This window comes from Oryctolagus cuniculus, chromosome 3 (assembly GCF_964237555.1).
Source record: "Oryctolagus cuniculus chromosome 3, mOryCun1.1, whole genome shotgun sequence".
Taxonomy (NCBI): domain Eukaryota; kingdom Metazoa; phylum Chordata; class Mammalia; order Lagomorpha; family Leporidae; genus Oryctolagus; species Oryctolagus cuniculus.
The window spans coordinates 44771103-44790952 of record NC_091434.1 but is presented as its reverse complement, the minus strand read 5'-3'; positions in this window follow the sequence as shown (position 1 = coordinate 44790952).

The following is a 19850-nucleotide window of genomic DNA, read 5'->3' as shown; positions in this document are numbered from 1 at the left end:
CTATATGGGATGCCAGTTCTGCAGGTGGAGGATTAACCTACTGTTCAACAGCGCTGACCCCAAGAGCATTTTAGGCATTGAAAGCCAAGACACTGTGGCAAAAAATGTCCTACATGAAGGACCTGAGTGAGTGAGACTCCAGCAGACAGAAGTGATTATCAAAGGAGGTACTTTTCTCTGAAGGAAGGAGAGAACTTCCACTTTACTCATGGCCTTGTCTAAATACTGATGGATTTTGTGGATTCAAAAGGCTTCCATAGCCTAAGTAGTTCATGTCAAGAGCCTCTAGTGATCACTGATGTCATATATAAGAATGTTAAATTAACAACAGGAGTCACTGGGCACTAACTTCCCATGCAGGACCTCTGTCCTCAAAGAGTTGTATTACAAATATGTCTAAGTGTTTGCAAAAGAGGTATCATTCTTGGGTGCTTCTTTAAAGTTAAGTTTTAAAAAAAAAAAGTGAAATTAACTTCAAGATGCAATGACCTTACACAGCCTTTGTCTCAACTGTTGAAGAACAGTTGTTTTCTGTTTGTTTTTTCGTGAAAATTGTTGAACTGTTTACTAGGTATAGAGTTGGTTTTCTGTGTATAAAGTTAATTGAAAATGGATCTTAGTGGAGAATGGGACTGGGAATGGGAGAAGGCAGAGTAGGAGGTGTGAGAGTGTGAGTAGGAGGGCAGGTATGGTGAGAAGAATCACTATATTCCTAAAGTTGTACTTATGAAATGCATGAAGTTTCTATTCCTTAAATAAAAGGTTTCTTTTGGAAAAAAAAGTATTTGTGTCTTAAGGAAGTATCTTATTTTGTTAATTCAAAACAAACTTTGGAAGTACTCTTATTATCCCCATATCACAAATGAGGAAAGTGCATTTTTGAGGGATTAAGTAGTTTGCCCAGGATCACAAGGCAAGTAAGCAGTGGAGCCAAGAAGTGAAGAGTATAGCAAGGGATTTTCCCCGACACACTCCTCTATTGATTGCTGGCCATTCAAGACAGATTTCTTGCCAAGACTCTTAATGCCCCTAGAGGCTCACGTTTCCTCAAGAAAAAAAAAAAAGATGTACAGCTATAGCCCTTTGATTCCTTTTGTGCCCACTGGAAATAATAAAAGTTATTCAAGCAGGAAGCAACAAACAATTCCACATGTCACTCAAATTCTTGCCAATTGTCCAATATTCAGATGCCAGAGGCCACTGAGCAGTGGAAATAATAGTAAGAGACAAGTAAAAGGAATAGAAATCAGTCTCATGCTTCATGACAGCCTAGGCCAAAAAGTTTACATTTTTTTAAAAAAAGTTTTCAGTCTGTCCACTAAGCATCCAGAGTTTAAGACAAAAAGTAGGAGCAAGGTAGAGGTAATTTCCCCCACCTCAGCCAAGAACTGCATGGCCTGCATGCATGAGGGCTGAAATGCAGTACTCGTGGTGGCAGTGTGTTTTCAGCAGAGAATGCCCCAACTAAGTATTATCTAGCAGGGGGAGCCTGAGCAGAAGGAAAAAAATGGCAGCCAAGACAGGGTCTCTATGGGACTTGATCATTAGTTTCTCTGTCTCTGCCTCTGTCTCTGTCTCTCTCTCTGCCTCTTTCTCTCTCTTTCTGTCTCACACACACACACACACACACACACACACAAGTTCTTTAATTTTGCATGATACAGAGTATATTCAGTATAGCATAAGATAAAACTTAGACAACTAGAGTGCTAGTGCTAGTCTTTGTCCTGCCCATACTACACCCCAATTACTCCAAGTAAGTTCATTAATACACTCTGGGTGTCAACTTCCTCTTCTTTCGAAAGATACAATTGGGCTAGATAAAAATTTTAAACCCCCACAGCTCTATCTCAGATGTTCAAAGGGCTTCCTAGGTCACCCTTTGTCAAGAGAATTATAACATTTCTTATGAAGGAATGCTCTGATTCTCGCCTTAAATAAAAGTAAAGTCTGTCTCATTCTCTAAGTGATCTAAATGTTTAAGCTATTCCATATTTTCTTTTTAAAGAAAGTGCCCTTCAGGCAAAAGAAAACTCCTTTTCCTCATCTGTTGGCTGGTCCTCTTCAAGGCTCAATACATTCCTAACTTCTAACCTTGGCCAGGCACTTCTTTTTTCTTTTTTCTTTTTCCTTTTGTAAGAGCTCTCTAAAGTCTTGTTTGCAGAATAATGAAGAAAACATCGCTGTCTGCAAGTCTGCTTGTCACCTCTGAATATACTCCATCAACATGCCGCCACTTCATCTTGTTTAGGCTCATCGACTACTTTGTAGAAGGACACTGATGTCCACATCTATCTCCTTGAGACAGGCAGAGAAACAAATCCTTTTTCCTGTCTCAAAAACAGCTGACAAGCTTTTAGTAGTGTTTATCTTCACTGAAGGGTGATAACCTTGAAAATGAAAGTTAAAAGAGACTGATACAATTAAGTGTATAGTTGCCATTCTATATCACAGTTGGTTTTCTTTTTAGTTTAACATGTCAACGTTCTTCATTGTCCACAGCAATTTTTCTAAAACTAAATTTAAAGTTACAGTTTATTTACAAAATGTAAGTGCATCAAGTTGTGACTATTCCACAAAAATATAACTCCTCTGTTAAGCCTTAAATGGAATTAAAATTACTATTCCTTCAATATTTTCCTTCCTGTTTACTACTCTTTCCAGATTATCCATGCCATCTTTTTCTCTTCCTTGGCTTTTCTTGACTCCATATCATGCAATATTCAAAGAGTTTTGAGATTTCCCTAAAATAATGTCCTCTGATTATGGGCAGGTCTTAGAATTCTAATGTTTTGTATTGCATTGACTCAAGAACCATAAAGGATGAATTTGACATTTCATTAATGACTGTGTATGAGGGTTCCCTTGTGACCCAATTGTACCTATCACTGAGGCTCAAACAGACACAGATGTGTCTGACAAGCTGGTAGCCAGGTCCTCCAGAGCTCTATTTGCCTGAGGCAGCGCAAGCCCCTTAGGAAAGAGCTCATCCTAACAGGGAGCCAGGCACAAAGCTTCTGGGTCTAGCATCACGGCCAGCTTCCCAAGGTTTTGTGTTTAAGACTTGGGGGGAAAGAGTCCACAAGCAAAAAATTAAGTGAAACTCAAAATAGAAGAGAGACCTTCTCCTCCACCATGTAACAAAGCAACTTACAGCTGTAGCCTGTTGCTGGCACCAGACTTGGCTACAAGGGAGTACAGTAGTTCCCAGGGAGTGACTGAAAGGGCAGCAGTCAGTAGATATCAGCTGGTGCCAAGCACTCATGAATCCCTCTCTGGAGACTTATGGATGCACTGAAGGGTCATTCTAGAGGGATTGAAGTCCTACAAAAACATGTAGGAGGCATATTCTATGGCACCCTTGCCACTCTGTCTTCTCTGCTATGGCTGCCTTTCCATCCTTCCCTGGCTCTCCATGGGTGTGCTTAACCAACCCAGCCTCTGTGGCAGGACTGAATCACACATTCCTGGGGATAAGAGCCAGAGAGGCCTCGGAGGCCAGCTTTGCCCTGGTCTATCCCCTCTCTGCAGCCATTGGCACTGGTGCTGGCAGGGCTCTGATTACCAGTGGAGTCTGTGAGTCAGCATCCACCTACAGCTGAGTGTTGCTGCTTGTTCTCAGTGGGAGCTGAGTGCAGACAAAATATCCCTGTGGGTTTAATCTGGCCTGCAGGCTGTATTTAGCCACCCCTGCTCTAGTCCTGAATTACTTCATAGTGATAGAAGAATTTCTAAAAGTTGCACTATCTGGTTTTGGCTCAGAATTTGATATTACATCTTAAGTGTGTTATCCTAATAAAATGCAAGACATCTCACGTTCTTTTTTGTGCTATCTACACAGAGTCAGTGATCTTGTGCATGGAGGTCTTTCTTGGGCATAAATTGGTTTTTATCTTTCCATCTCCCACCTCCACAAAATAATTATTAAGTTTCAGATATTTGCCAGAGAGTAGCTTTGGGCAATGTAAATTATAATTTTCCCTAAAACAACACAATGTAAAATTTAGAGGTATTAATTCTCCATTTAAAGAATGTTTTAAGTTGCTTAGAACTTTAGCACAGGACTGTGCATAGGAAACATCTCAATAAGCAATTTTTAGTTGAATTTTGATGAATTAAATCAAATGAAGTATCTGTTTGTTGGTTTACTTCTTAGATGCAAAGCGTTGTCACAGACTCAAAGAGAAACTATTTTAAAGAAGTCTTAGTTCAAGTACTGTCTCTCTTACAAATTGTGTAATCTTGAAAAAATATCATAAAATAGAGGTAATAACCTATGTCTCCCTGGAAATTGACTTTCTCTTTTTTTAATGTTTATTTTCACCTACTTGAAAAGCAGAACAGAGAGAGAGAGAGAGAGAGAGAATCTTCCTTCTTTCCTTCTGCTGGTTCATTCTCCCAATGCCCACAACAGGCCAAAGCCAGGAGCCTGGAACTCAATCCAGGTCTCCTACGTGGGTGGCAGGAGCCAGTCACCTGAGTCATCATCTGCTGCCTCCCAGGATACACTAGCAGGAAGAAGGAAGCAGAACAGCCAGAACTACTTAAACCAGTACTCCAGTATGGGATCCAGGTATCCCAAGTGGAGATCTGACCACATGGCCACCCCAAATTCTCTCTCTCTCTCCTCTCTCTCTCTTTCTTCCTCTCTTTCAATTAAATATTTTTTAAAAAAGATGTATATATTCAATGCACTAGTTCTTGTTCTTGCAGATTCAAAGTCATTGTTTAGAGATGTACAGGGTTAAATAGCATTGTATCCACCCTAGAAGAGTTAAATGAACACTGAGTTTTCAGCCAGTACAATAACTTCCTCTGGTAAGATGTGAGACCAAAAAAGACATATCCATAATAGAAGTCACTCAAATGAGGCTGCTCTAAGGCAATCCATCTGGCCATGTGGTATAACATCCTCTCAGGTTTATAAGCACTTTCCCCTATATTTCTACTAAAGCAATATTTAAATGAAAAAAAACTATTTATACTGTCCTTCGGTCAAAATGAAAAGTGCATTTTTAGGCCAGAATTAAGCAAATTTCAAACTATAGCACAAAAATTAAAACCTTTTAAAATAATATAAATTACAATAAATCTTGATTGGGTTTTCTTACTGATATGCATAGCACTACAGTGTTTAATTGCTTGGATAGTTAGAGCCTAGAATTTAAAAACTCCAGTGTCTAGTGCTATTTCATGTAAAAGGATTAGAGTGAAAGCTTGGTGTCCTCACTCACAGCCCCGTGCTCTCTCCACTATAGAATGCCCTTCTTTAACAATGCTGGTTTTAATTCTCTGCCTCTAGGAGAGGAATCATGTCCTTCTTTCTTCCTCTCTGACAAATTCCTATTGATTGCTTGGTGATGTGTTAGTAAAAGCTTGATGAGAATGCCATCTAGGCCCTCAGTGTCAGGATCAAGGAAGGCTTATAAAGAGATGCCTTTCATCTTTTCCTAAAGTCAGTGCCTTAGGTAATCACTTCGTGTCCAGAGGCAACGAATCCCCCAGATGAGGTTTGGTGACTCGAGGAACTCTGGCCCCAGCTTTGTCAGCTCATTAAGGATACGGTCTACCACAAAGTGACTTTTGAACACACTAAGTAGGAAGAATCAAATAGTTTCTGCAGCAGCAGGGTCAGCTGGATCAGAGCCTGAGCCTTGAAATAAATCAGATATTGAAGAAGTAAACAACAAAAGAAGCTGAAGACAGATTGGATACAGACATGGTGCTTTTATCTGTCAGCCAGCAAGCCTCCAACTCTGCCTTTTCAGACATGGTGTTTCTATGCTGCTATCTTATCACATTGTGGGTTACTTGTCCATCTCACTTGTTGGTCCGTGAGCTCTTGGAGAGCAGGGATCCTATCATGCATATTTTTATTCCATAGTTTGCAGCATATTCCCTTTTATATAGTGGGTGTTTGATGTCAGAAGAAAAATTTTTAAAAAAGGGAACAAAAACTCCATCCCCTATATCCTGAAAAAATTTATAATGAGGACTTTTGCTCTTCTCATAGATTATGTAAAACCATGGCAAAAAAAAAAAAAACAGGCACAATTATTTTGCAGAAGCATTAGGGCGAATGGGGAATGAGAGAGGCTAACAAAGAAAGGAACAAACTTCCGTTTAGCAGCTACAATGTGCCAAATAAGTAAGTTGTTCAGAGTCAGGTAGCTAGTCTCTGACAGTTGGAATTCAAACCACCAACTATAATGCTCATATTCACTTTGCATTGTGAGTCTGTGTACTGTAGATAAAAATACTGTCATAATTCAACTATATTCTAGCAACGAGCAGCTGTTATCCTAGAGCCATCAGTATTACTGCCTCTTCTTCCATTAATATTTTTTTAGATTTATTTATTTGAAAGGTAGCATTACAGAGAGAGAGAGGGAGAGACACAGAGAGAGAAGGGGAGAGACACAGAGAGAGAGGTCTTCCATCTGCTGGTTCACTCCTCAAATGGCTGCAATGGCCGGGGCTGAGCCAGGCAGAAGCCAGGAGCCAGGAGTTTCTTCCAGGTCGCCCACATCAATGCAGGAGCCCAAGGATTTGGGCTATATTCTACTGCTTTCCCCGGCCATAAGTAGAGAGCTTACACACCAGCCCCCCTTTAATACACTTTTAAGGTTCTAGTTTGGGACTTCTGCTTCCAGCAAAGATAGAGAAAAAACTTACAGGGAACAAACTCACTCTCCTGGCTGAAGCAACAAGAGACGCAGTTAAAACATCTTAAAACAACAGTTCTCAAGACATTGAGCATCAGGCTACAAACTAAAGTGCTCTCTGAGAGAAGATAAACAAACGATATGAGTCCTATGGTTGCTGCAAGTTACTGCTTTGGGAAAGTTTCTGGACCGTGGCACAAAGAGACAGTATCCAGGCAGAAAACAGAGAAAGACCAGAGTTACGGTTACAGAGCTTAGAGTCCAGGAGACCCATGGCAGCTAGGATTTCCCAAGCAGAATGCCAGAAAGGAAAGAGCAGAGCAGAAAGAGAACTCTCAGGTTTGTATGGGCTCCCCCTTAACTATTTTTCAGAATACTGTTCAAAGGAGACATTTGAGAAAATTACCTGTGGCCAAGAATGGACCATCCAAGAGGATTAAAGGAATGAATGTGGGTAGCCAGTACTGTGGCACTGTGGGCTAAGCCTCTGCCTGCAGTGCCGGCATTCTATATGGGCACCGGTTCTAGTCCCAGCTGCTCCTCTTCCAATCTAGCTCTCTTATATGGCCTGTGAAAGAAGTAGGAAATGGTCCCTGTGCTTGGGTTCCTGCACTCACGTGAGATCCCTAGAGAAAGCTCCTGGCTCTTGGCTTCGGATCAGCCCAACTCAGGCCATTGTGGCCATTTGGGAAGTGAACCAGCAGATGGAAGACCTTTCTCTTAGGAATAATTGAACCTAAAATGAAAACTGTACTGTTATCACCAAACAAACCTTTAAAAATAGAGTTAAAGCAGTGAAATTGTTTCCAGGTAATTTAACAACCTCCCAGAACAAAGCACAGAATATTTAAAGGAATACCAAGATACACAGCATTCAACAAGGTAAAATTCACAATGTTCCACATCCAATTATCCAGAGCAACAGACAAGCAAAACAGTAGGAAAGAGCAATCTATAAGTAGAAATTCAACAAATTAACACCAACTTGGAACTAACATAACTTTCTTCCAGATGTTAAAAAAGTTGACTAAAAAGCATGGAAGATATAAAAAAGAGCCATTCAAGAGCAGATGTTTGGTAAGTGGGCCAGTGTTGTAGTATGATAGGTAAAGTTGCTGCCTGTGATGCCAGCATCCCATAAGAGTGCCAGTTTAAGTACCAGCTACTCCACTGCCCATCCACCTCCCAGCTAATGGCCAAGGAAACCAACAGAAGATGGTCCAAGTGCTTGGGCATCCAAGTGGGAGATTTGCATGAAGTTCCTGGCTTTGGCCTGGTCCAGCATTGGTCATTGTGGCCAACTGGGAGATAAGCCAGTGGATCAAAGATTGTCTCTCTCTCTCTCTCTCTCTCCCTCCTCTGTCAAATAAATAAATCAATATAAAAGGGAGGAACCAATCAAATGTTTCTCGAAAAAAATCTACTCAGTCAGAAATTAAAAAAAGAAAAAACACAGGAGGTTAAGGACAGAGTAGACATTGTAAAAGAGAGGCTGGTTTTGTGGTACAGAGAGTTAAACTGCCACTTGCAACACAACGACACATATCAGGGTGCTTCAGCCTGGCCCAGCCATTTGGGGAGTGAACTAGTAGATGGACTGTATTTCTCTCTCTCTCTTTCTCTCTCTCTATCTCTCTCTATCTCTCTCTGTCTATTTCCCTCTGCCATTTTGCCTTTCAAAGAAATAAATCTTTTTTAAAAAAATAGATATTGCAAGCAAAAATATTAGTGAACTTGAAAGTATAGCAAAACTATTAAAATGTAACATACAAAGAAAAAGGAATATTTAAAAATGAAAATAGAATCAATGAACTGTGTGACTTCAACCAGCGCAATATATATAAAATTAATATCTTGAAAGAAGAGTGTAGGAAAACAATATTAGAGAAAACAATGGCTGATTGGTTCTAATTTGATGAAACAACAAATGCAAAGAAACTGCAAAGAAACACACACACAAAAAAAAAAAACTGCACCAAGGCACATCATAATCAAATTTCTGAAAACTAGTGACAAAGAGAAAGTCTAGAAGTCAGCTGGAAGAGCAAGGATAAATTACATATGAAAAAACAAGAGCAAGAATGACACCAGATTTCTCTTCAGTGATAATACAATCCAGAAGAGAATGGAATAATATTTTTAAACTACTGAAAGAAAAAAAAAATCTGTCAATTTGGAATTCTACACCCAGCAAAAATGTCTTTCAAGAAGGTGAAATAAGGGTATTTATAGATAAACAAGAGGAAGAATTCCTCCCTAGCAAAACCACACTACAAGAAATGATCAAGTCATTCAGGCTGAAAGAAAATGACCCAGGTGGAAATATTAATCTGCACAAGTAATGAGGAGCACCAACAATGGGAAAGCATGGTGTGATTATTCACTTTTTGTGTCAACTGGACTAACGGGGGTTCCCAGACTGAACATCATTGCTGGGTGAGTCTGGGAGGGTGTTTCTGGATCAGGTGAATGTTTCAATCATTGTACTAAGGAAGTACATTGCCCTTCTCCATGGGATCAGCATCAGGCAATCTATTGAGGGCCTGAACAAAACAAAACGTGGAGGAAGGAGGAACTCACCTGTTGTGTTTTCTGCCAGTCCATTCTAGGACATCTCATCCTATCTTCTCTGCTCTTTGAGCAGGGTTCACATCATCAGCTCCCCTGTTCTCAGGCCTTTTGTCTTGGGCTGAATTATACCGCTGGCTTTCCTGGGTCTACAACTTGGTCAGGGCAGACTGTGGTACTCCTCAGTCCATAATCAGGTGAGCCAATTCCTCCTAATATATATTTGAATATATCCTACTGGGTCTAGTTCTTTGGAGAACCCCAAATAATACACATGCATAAGTACATAAGATACTTTTGTTAGTTGTTAAGGTTATCCTCCTAGAGAATACTCGACTGTTTAATTAGCAATAGCAATATACCATGGAGTTTATAACATATGTAAATATAAAATGAAAATAGCATAAAGACTGGTAATGCAAAGCAAGAACACTGTCCTAAGTTTTTTATGCTATACCTGAAGTAGTATAAGATCACTGGAAGGTAAACTCCAACAAGGTAAAGAAACAGAAGTTTACAAATCTATTGTAAACACTAAAATAGCAAACAAGGTATAGATAAAATAACAAAAAAAAAAAAGAAGAAGATTACAGAGTACTGTAATACTTGTATGCCATTGTTTGTAGGAGAATTATTCACAATAGCCAAAAGGTAGAAATAGTCCAAATGTCCATTAACAGATGAAAGGATAAACAAAATATGGTATATCTAAGGGAACTTCAAAAAGTTCATGGAAAATAGAATTAAAAGATAAGTCTATTGTTGATGTAAAAAAAAAAGTTAACATCTGGAGCTGGTGTTGTGGCATAATGGGTTACACCACCACCTGCAGCGCCAGTATCCCATGAGGGGGACGGTTTGAATCCCAGCTGCTCCACTTCCAATCCAGCTCCCTGCTAGTGGCAAAGCAGCAGAGGATAACACAAGTCCTTGGGCCCCTGCACTCACGTGGGAGACCCAGATGAAGCTGCTGGCCTTGCCCAATCCTGGTTGCAGCCATTTGGTAAGTGAACCAGCGAATGGAAGACCTCTCTGTCTATCTCTCCCTCTCTCCCTCTGTAACTCAGCATTTCAAACACATTAAAAAAAATGTTTAAAAAAAGTTAACATCTATACATAGCTCTTTCATACACATTTTCAAAACACTTGAATGTTTTGAAGTCCTCTCATCTGCTGTATGGATTTCAAACTCTTCCATCACAATAAACTTAGAATTCCACTTCCCACAACTCTTTGAAGTGCCTTCATACACACAATGGAATACTATTCAGACTTAGAAAGGAATGAAATTCTGATGCATGCTATATAAGTGAACCTTAAAACAATATCCCAAGTGAGATAAGCCAGAGATGAAAACAAAAACATTATATGCTTCCACTTATAGAGACATATAAAATAGACAAAGAGAAAACAAAATAGAGCTTACCAAGGTCTGAGAGAAGAGAGACAGAAGTTACTGTTTGATGGATAAATTTTCTGTTAGGGGTGATGAAAAAGTTCTGGAAATTGACAGTGATGGTAGTTGCACAACATAGTGAATATATATAATGGTACTGAATCATACATTTTAAGATGGTATAATTTGTGTTATGCATATTTTACTACAATGAGGGGACAGTAATACAGTCACCAACTGGGAAGCCCATATCCCACAACCAGGGATTTAAGTCCCTGCTCTTCTGCTTCTGATTCAGCTTCCTGCAAATACACATCTTGAGAGGTACCTGGTGATGGCTCAAGTACTTGGGTTGGTGTTAATTCTTTTTAAAATATTTGATATAATTTAGCAGTGAAGCCATCTGATACTGGGCTTTTCTTTGATGGGAGAGTTGTTTATTATTATTATATTATTATTTTAAGATTTATTTATTTATTTGAAAGAGTAACAAAGAGAGAGAGAGAAAGAGAGAGAGAGAATCTTCCACAAGCTGGTTCAATCCCCAAAGTGTTGCAACAGCCAGGGCTAGGCCAGGTCAAAGCCAGGAGCCTAGAACTTCAACCAAATCTCCCTTGTGGGTGGCAGTGGCCCAGATACTTGGGCCATCTGCTGCTTTCCCAAGCACATTAACAGGGAGCTGGATTGGAAGTGGAGAAGCCAAGACACAAACTGGTGCCTACATTATGTACTGGCCTTGCAGGCAGGGTCTTAACCACAACACTGGCCCCAGATTTTTTTTATTATTGATTCGATCTTAATGTCCATTACTGATCTAAGTGTCCAAGAACTTGTCCATTTCTCCTACATTATTGAATTTGTTGCCAATTTTGGATTTTATTTGTTCTTGTTTTTCTAGTTCCTTGAGATACAGTCATAAGTTGTTTATTTGAAATCTGTTTTTTGGATGCACTCATTGTTGGCTAAAAACTTCCCTCTGAGTAGTGCTTTTATTCTGTCCCATAGGCTTTTGTATATTGTGCTTCCATTTTCTTTCATGTCAAGAAATTTTATAAAAATAATTTCCTTGTTGGTTTCTTCTTTGATGGTTCAGCAGTAAGTTGTTTAATTTCTATCTATTTGTGTACTTAACAAAATTTTCTCTAGTTGATTTCTAGTTTTATTGCACTGTGGTGAGAAAAGATACTAAACATATTTTTCTATTCTTTTAAATTTGTTAAGGACTTTTTTTGTGACCTACCATATGATCTATCCTGGAAAGAGTTTCATATGCTGTTGTAAAGATCATGTATTCTGCAACTATTAGATGAAATGTTCTGTAGATGTCTGTTAGGTCCAATTGATTTAGGGTGTGATTTAACTCTTCTGTTTCTTTATTAATTTTCTGCCTAGATGATCTGCCCATTTCTGAAATTGTTGTGTTGGAGCCTCTCTCCCTTTAGGTCTATTAGTCCTGACTATACTAAACCTTCTTGAAGTGATAACAACTTAACATTTATTATCAACATAGGACAAACAAAACCAGAGAGATAAGAATTCCCAATGAAGTACTCTATATTTTTGCTTCCTTCCTCCCCAAGGCTTGAATTCCTGATTTCATAATTTGATCTCTTTCCATAATTCTTATCTCTCAATATTTTAGTGTAGTGATCATATTTTTAATTTTCACAGTAAAGATGTAAATGATTTACACACCATGCTGATGATATCAGAGCATTCTGAATAAGTTGGTATAGCTCCTCTTACCTGCAAGTTTTCTACTTTGTGATACTCTCTTTTACTTGCTGGCATCCCTTTTTTTCAGTTGGAAGAGTTTCTCTTAATATTGCTTTTAACTTCTCTCAACTCTCATTTGTCTGGGAATGTGTTTAGCTCTCCCACAGATTTGAAGGAAAGCTTTGCTGGATACAAAATTCTTGGCTGGCAATTGTCTCATCTCACTCCCTCCTGGCCTGTAAGGTTTTTGTTGAGACGTATGTAGTCAGGAGACTTGGGGTCCCTTTATGTGTTATTTGTTTATTTTCTCTGGCAGCTTTGAGAATCCTGTCATTAATCTGTCATTAATCTTGAAGAGTTTGACTATAATATGTCTTGGGGTAGACTTGGTTGTGTTGAATTAGACAGGTGATCTTTAAGCCTTCTATACATGCATAATTGTATATTTTTTGTAAGTTTGGGAAGTTTTCTGTAATTATCTTTTTGAATATGCTTTCTATCCCTTTGGCATTCTCAAGTCTCTCTTGAATCCCAGTAACTTGAATATTTTCTCTTTTCATGCTACCCCATATTTCCCATAAGCTTTCTTCATTCCTTTTGATTTTTTTCCTTTTTCTTCTTCAACAGTGTATTTTCAAATAACCAGATTCTTTCTTCAGTTTGATTGACTCTATTATTGATGTCTTCTATTTAATTCCATTTGGTGTCTTTTTCAGTTGAAGGATTTTTGCTTGATTTTTGTTTAATCACTTTCATTTACTTATCAAATTTCTCCATGAGAATATTGAATAATTTCTCTGTGTTTTCTTGAACTTCATTGAATTTCTTCAAATAAACCAATTTGACATCTTAATCTAATTTCAACTTCTAGGTAGTTGGAAATTTCAATTTCTAAATTGTTGGTTTCTGGCAAGTTATTTTGTCCTTAGATGAGGTCATGGTTCCCTGGAAGTTCTTGATGCTTGTTAGAGTATAAGGTAATCTGACATCCATAGCCCTTGTGAAGGTGACTTAGTTTGACATTAGTGTCTCTGTGGGGAAGTGGTCATTAGATTTTCTTACTTAGCCACCATCTTTGCCCTCAGTTTTCCAACACTGTCTTGCCAGAACAGAGAGGGAAATCCAAAACACACACATTTACATATCCCAAGACTGGTTTGCAGAAGAGTAACTTCTATTTTTGAAAATAAAAAGGAAAGATATACAAACACAAAATCATTTTACAATTGATTCCAGTGACTTCAGTCTAAAAAATTCAAACCAATAACTGATAATAATATCCATTAGCCAATATGAACCAGTGATGCTTAGTTCAAGCATCACAGAATAGATGAACTAGATGAATTTACGTGGTAAACATGTTCTTATACAATAAACAGTTCTAGATGCTGGAAAATCCAAGATCAACGTGCTGGCAGATTCAATGTCTGGGAAAGGCTTGTACTCTGAATTTTAGGGTGCCATTTTCTTGTTCCATACTCAAGTAAGAAGTTACCTCTCTCACGTTTCATCTCATAGGGGCACTTAGCCCATTCTTGAGGACTCCACTCTCATGACTGAATTCCCAAAGATCCCATCTCCTACTATTAAAACATAGGAAGTTAGGACTCAAAAAGATTAATAATTAAATCTGGGGACAAGCACAGTGGGTTAAAGCCCCAGCCTGCAGCACCAGCATCCCATTTGGGTGCCGGTTCGAGTCCCAGCTGCTCAACTTCCAAACCAGCTCCCTGCTAACGCACCTGGGAAGGCAGCAGAAGATAGCCCAAGTGCTTGGACCCTTGCACCCATGTGGAAGACCTGGAAGAAACTCCTGGCTCCTGGCTACAGATTGGCTCAGCTTTGGCCATTGTCAGGGGAGTGAATCAGTGGATAGAAGACCTCTCTCTCTTTCTCTCTCTCTTTCTGTCTCTACCTGTCTCTGCAACTCTTTCAAATAAATAAAAATAAATATTTTATTAAAAAAGGATTAATAATTAATTATAAATTATGCATTTGATCTAATGCAAACCAAAATTAATAACAACAATAATTAAAAAAGATGCAACACCAAAAGTAGCAAACCAGAAACTGAATGTTTACTATGTTCTATAGAAAATACTTTATGTATGTTATTCCACTTATTCTTTTTTTTTTTTTTTTTAAGATTTAAAAGCAAGATTTATTTAACTCAGAGACTTCTGGCCAGAGTGACATGGAGGGGGCAAAACCCTGGCCGGCACTGCAGCTCACTTGGCTAATCCTCCGCCTGTGGCACCGGCACCCCAGGTTCTAGTCCCGGTTGGGGCACCAGATTCTGTCTCGGTTTCTCCTTTTCCAGTTAGGCTCTCTGCTGTGGCCCAGGAAGGTAGTGGAGGATGGCCCAAGTGCTTGGGCCCTGCACCCGCATGGGAGACCAAGAGCAAGCACCTGGCTCCTGGCTTCGGATCGGTGCAGCATGCCAGCCGCAGCACGCCAGCCATGGTGGCCATTTGGGGGGTGAACCAATGGAAAAAGGAAGACCTTTCTCTCTGTCTCTCTCTCTCTCACACTGTCTAACTCTGCCTGTCAAATAAAAAAAAAAGGGGGGGGAACCCAAAGGAACTCATGGTACTGAAACTTTTAAGCACAATTTTGGGGAAGAATAAAACTTACAAGCTTAAATAAAATAAAACTTACAAGGCAGAGACAAAGTGAAGCAAAATACCTGATTTGCAATCTTTTTATCCTATCTGGGTTGTTCATGATAAAACAAAAGAGCTATCAGAAAGGTGGTATACCTAATTTGTTTTATAGTAAACTGGGAGCTCAGAAGGAAGGAGTCACCACTGTTGCTATTCTCATGATAATATTAGAAGCTCCTCAAGAATGGGACAGGCACTTTAATCTTGCTAAAGGTAACTTTTGTGGAAAACAAGTATTTTGCACCCTAAATTTCCATTGTGACGGCCCTGAGTGCCTATTAACCTATCTGACTCCTCAGATTCCCTCCTCCAGAAGAACGGACACTAACTTCTGTTAGGGGAACTGGGTGATGACTGCTTCATGCTGAAAAGGGGTAGAGTAGGGAACAGCAGTCAAGACCAGGTTCCAGCAGGTGATTTCTCAATGGGGATGCAGTGTCAATTGCAAAAACTGCTTCCATTGAAGATCTTATGACCATGGCCATCTAGAAATTCACTTTTTCAAGGCTGGAGAAAATGAGTCTTACAAGCAGATCAAATCCACAGGGTCTGAAACAAAGGACAGAATCATTATTAGAGGACCTAACAAAGGAGCTGTCTAAACCATGAGGAAGTTTTCTCATTAAAGAGCAAATAGAAACTGGCAGAAGGGGCCTGATAATAATCAGGTGGGCTTGAAGGCCTGGCCAGTTGCGAGGCCCAGACCATCCATCTCTTTACATGGGGTGCTGGAAGAGATATCAAAAGGGAAGTGTGAACCTCCCTAGGGAAGGCACCCCATTGACTTCCATTACCTAGCTGGCCTGGAAGAAAAGCTGGCCTGAATAGAAGGCAGGTGGCATCTCTAAAAGGAAATTTACAGTTCTGCCTGCAATGTTACTGACCCTAGTCATCTCCTCAACAACAGTGGCTACTTTGGAAGCTGAGCCAAGTGAAGGGCTTTTTTTAGCTTAGAGCCAACAGGGTTTATGTCCACTTATTCTTTATCATCCTTCTGTAGGTAAGGAACTATTACTATGCTTATTTTACATGGGAAACTATTTACCTAGAAAAACTCAACTCAACAGCTGATTAACGTATATCATGCTAGAAACAAAGAAAAAGAGCATGTGTTTATACTTCTGCTATTACTGTTGTAAATAGGCCAAACTGATTTATTTTAACAAACATTTGTAGTGTCGACCATGCACAAAGCACTATACTGGGCACTAGGGATTTAAAAAAAGGTTTAGATTCAGATATTGCCAAAGAGGTCACAATTCAGAACAGATCAATTTTTAAAGACAAAAAAAGGTAGTAAAATCAGTAAACATATAAATTTAGGGTGTACAAAGAAGGAAATGATTCATATTCTGAAAACTTTCACTCTCAAAGGAAAGAAAATAACTCTAAATTATACATTAACTGGAAGAACAACAAAATAAGACTAAATGTAACCAAAAATGAGTACGAGAGACAGTACATAAAATTGAAGCTGCCGGCACCACGGCTCACTAGGCTAATCCTCCGCCTTGCAGAGCCGGCACACCAGGTTCTAGTCCTGGTCAGGGCGCCGGATTCTGTCCCGGTTGCCCCTCTTCCAGGCCAGCTCTGCTGTGGCCAGGGAGTGCAGTGGAGGATGGCCCAAGAACTTGGGCCCTGCACCCCATGGGAGACCAGGATAAGTACCTGGCTCCTGCCATCAGACCAGCGCAGTGCGCCAGCCGCAGCATGCCGGCCGCGGCGGCCATTGGAGGGTGAACCAATGGCAAAGGAAGACCTTTCTCTCTGTCTCTCTCTCTCACTGTCCACTCTGCCTGTCAAAAAAAATTTTTTTAAATTAGCTTTAAAAACAAAAACTGAAGCTTAGGGGTTTTTATACCTTTTTATTTAGGTTTCTAAACTTGATTTGAAGCATGCAAATGATGGTAACAAATTAGTAGATAAATAACTGCGTTCTGCTTTATTTTTCCTAATAGTTTTAAAAATTACTTATGAGCTTTATTTTACTTACCTTTTATCTCTGCACCTGTGAAAGTCAAGCTATTAAGCCAATGTAATCAAACTTGAAATTGTTCAAATCTTGGCAACTACCCAAATTGCAAGCATATTAGGTAATTATCAGAAGATGATGACGTCAACCAGTAAAATAATTTCTGTAAGTTTTAATGTAGAAGCATTTTTCTTGTCCAGTGCTGCTAGTTTTCTTTCCTAGAGTGAACAGTCTATAAATTCAACAAACAGAAAGCTATACTCTTTTATTCCCTGAATAAATCATTATGATTCAAATCACATCCATATTTTTTAACTCTGTAGAAGAAAAAGCAATTCCTATTTCCCATAATTGACTTTTGAAGTAATGAGTAATTATTTATCAGCAACTAATTCTGATTAACACAATTATATTTATTCATTTACTCAGGCATTCATACTTCCATCCAATTTTCCATTAAATTTTTTAAATATTTATTTATTTGAAAGACAGAGTGACACAGAGAGAGGGAGAATAGAGATCTTCCATCCATAGATTCACTCCAAGTGACCACAACAGACAGGGCTGGGTCAGGCTGAAGCCAGGAGCTTGGAACATCTAGATTTCCAACATAGGTAGTAGGGGCCATCACTTGCTGTTTTCTTGGGCACAAAAGCAAGGAAGCAGATCAGAAGTAGGGCAGCCAGAACTCACTGCACTCTAATCTGGGATGCTGGCATTGCAAGTTGTAGCTTAACACACTGCATCACAACTCCAGCCTCTCCATTAAGTTTTCATTGAAAGTCAACTATAATCCAAGCACTAGTCTAAGAGCTAAGAATATGGGAGAAACAAAATTGTGATTCTTCTTTGAGAATTTATATTCAAGTGAGACAGATAATAACTATATATATATAAATATATATAAATATATATATAAATATATATAAATATATAATTGTTCAGATGGTACTAAACACTAAGAAAAAAATACAGCAGCATAAAAATAATGTACAAGGGCATAAAGAAAGTTGAGCACTCACAGACATAGTATCACATAAGTAAAGGAAGGACAGCCATTGATAAAGCTCTGAGGCAGGTATATTGCTGGATTCTGTAAAAAAAATAAGCATATAAGTAAATAAATAAATTCTAGAAGAAGAAAGAAAGAAACCAATATGGCAGGAGTGAATTCAATAAGGCAGAAGTGAAGGGGGTTTTATCTTTTAAGAAAATTTTATTTTTTTACAGTCAGTGTTACAGAGAAAAAGGAAGAAACAGAGAGAGGTTTTTATTTTTAAAGACTTATTTATTTATTTGAAAGGCAGAGATACAAAGAGGGAGAGGCAGAGGTAGAGAGAAAGAGATCTTCCATCCACTGGTTCACTCCTCAGACGGCCACAAGGGCCAGAACCAAGAGCTTCTTCCAGGTCACCCATATGGGTGACAGGTGCCCAAGCACTTGGGCCATCTTCTACTCCTTTCCTAGGCCGTTAACAGGGAGCCAGATCAGAAGTGGACCAGACAGGACTTGAACTGTCATTCATATGGGATGCCATCATTACAGGTGACAGATTAACTGGTTATGCCACAATGCAGGCCCCAGTGAAGAAGGTTTTAATAAGTACATTATGACAGAGAAGGGACTGGGTGGCAAATGTTGCATATGGAGCTCATTGTCAGAATTTTTACTTTTACTCTCAGTGAAATAGAAGTCATTGAAGACTTTAAAACAAAAGTGTGTCGTGATCAATCTTCATTTCATTTAAAAGAATTGTTCTACCAAGTGTAAACATTTTGGAGCAGAATGTTAAGTCTCGCCTTAGAACTGCCACATTGCATATCAGAATGCCAGTTTGAGTCTCAGTTCTCTGTTTCCAACCCAGCTTCCTGCTAATGTGCCTGACAGCAGATAATGGTCCAAGTACTTGGATTCCTGCCACCCATGTGGGAGAGAGCAATGGAGTTCCTAATCCTGGGCTTCATCATATTAGCCTAGTATTGGTTATCACAGCCATTTGGGGAGTGAACCAATGGAAATCTCTCTCTTTCTCTCACTCTCTCTTTCTTACTCTACATTTCAAAAAAATATTTTAAAAAATTTAAAAATCACTCTATGTACTATATTGAGAAGAGCATTTGGTAGAATAGCACTAAGACACAGAGACAAGTGGAAAACTACTACATTAATTCAGGAGAGAATGAATGGCTGTTTGTATCTGGTGGAAGAGATAAAGGGGAAAAATGGCTAGACTCTCGATATATGTTGATAGTAGAGCCCACAGAATTTATTGATGGGTTAAATGTGGACTGTGAGAGAATAATCAAGAATGAAACCACAGTTTATGACTCAAGCAATTAGAAGGACAATTGTATTTTACATAGGTCAGAAGAACTATAAGTGGAGCAGATTGTGAGCTGTGGGGGATACCAAGACATGTTAATTGGCACCAAAATGGAGCTGCCAGTGGGATATAGAAGTTTAGAGTTCAGATGAAAGGTTTGTGTGGATGATATAAATTTGGAACTACCAACATGTGGATGATATTTAAGTCATGGTAATATGGTATTAGATGAGGGCATACCCAGTGACCTAAGGACTTCTCACTAGGCCTCACCTCCCAAAAGGTTCAACCACCTCTCAATAGCACCACACTGGGGACTAAGCCTTTAATACATGGTCGTTTTGGGGACATTTGATATCCAAAGCATAGCAGGAGTGACCATATCCTATAAAACATATACAAGTAAAAACTTGTCCTATATATCTAACTCTGAAATTCTGGAAACTCATCAAATGTGAGAAAGTACAAGGCATTCTCTACAACTAAGAAGCTACTCACAGGCCTCTCTTGCCCAAAGTAGGCCTAGGAGGAGAATAAAACCTAATA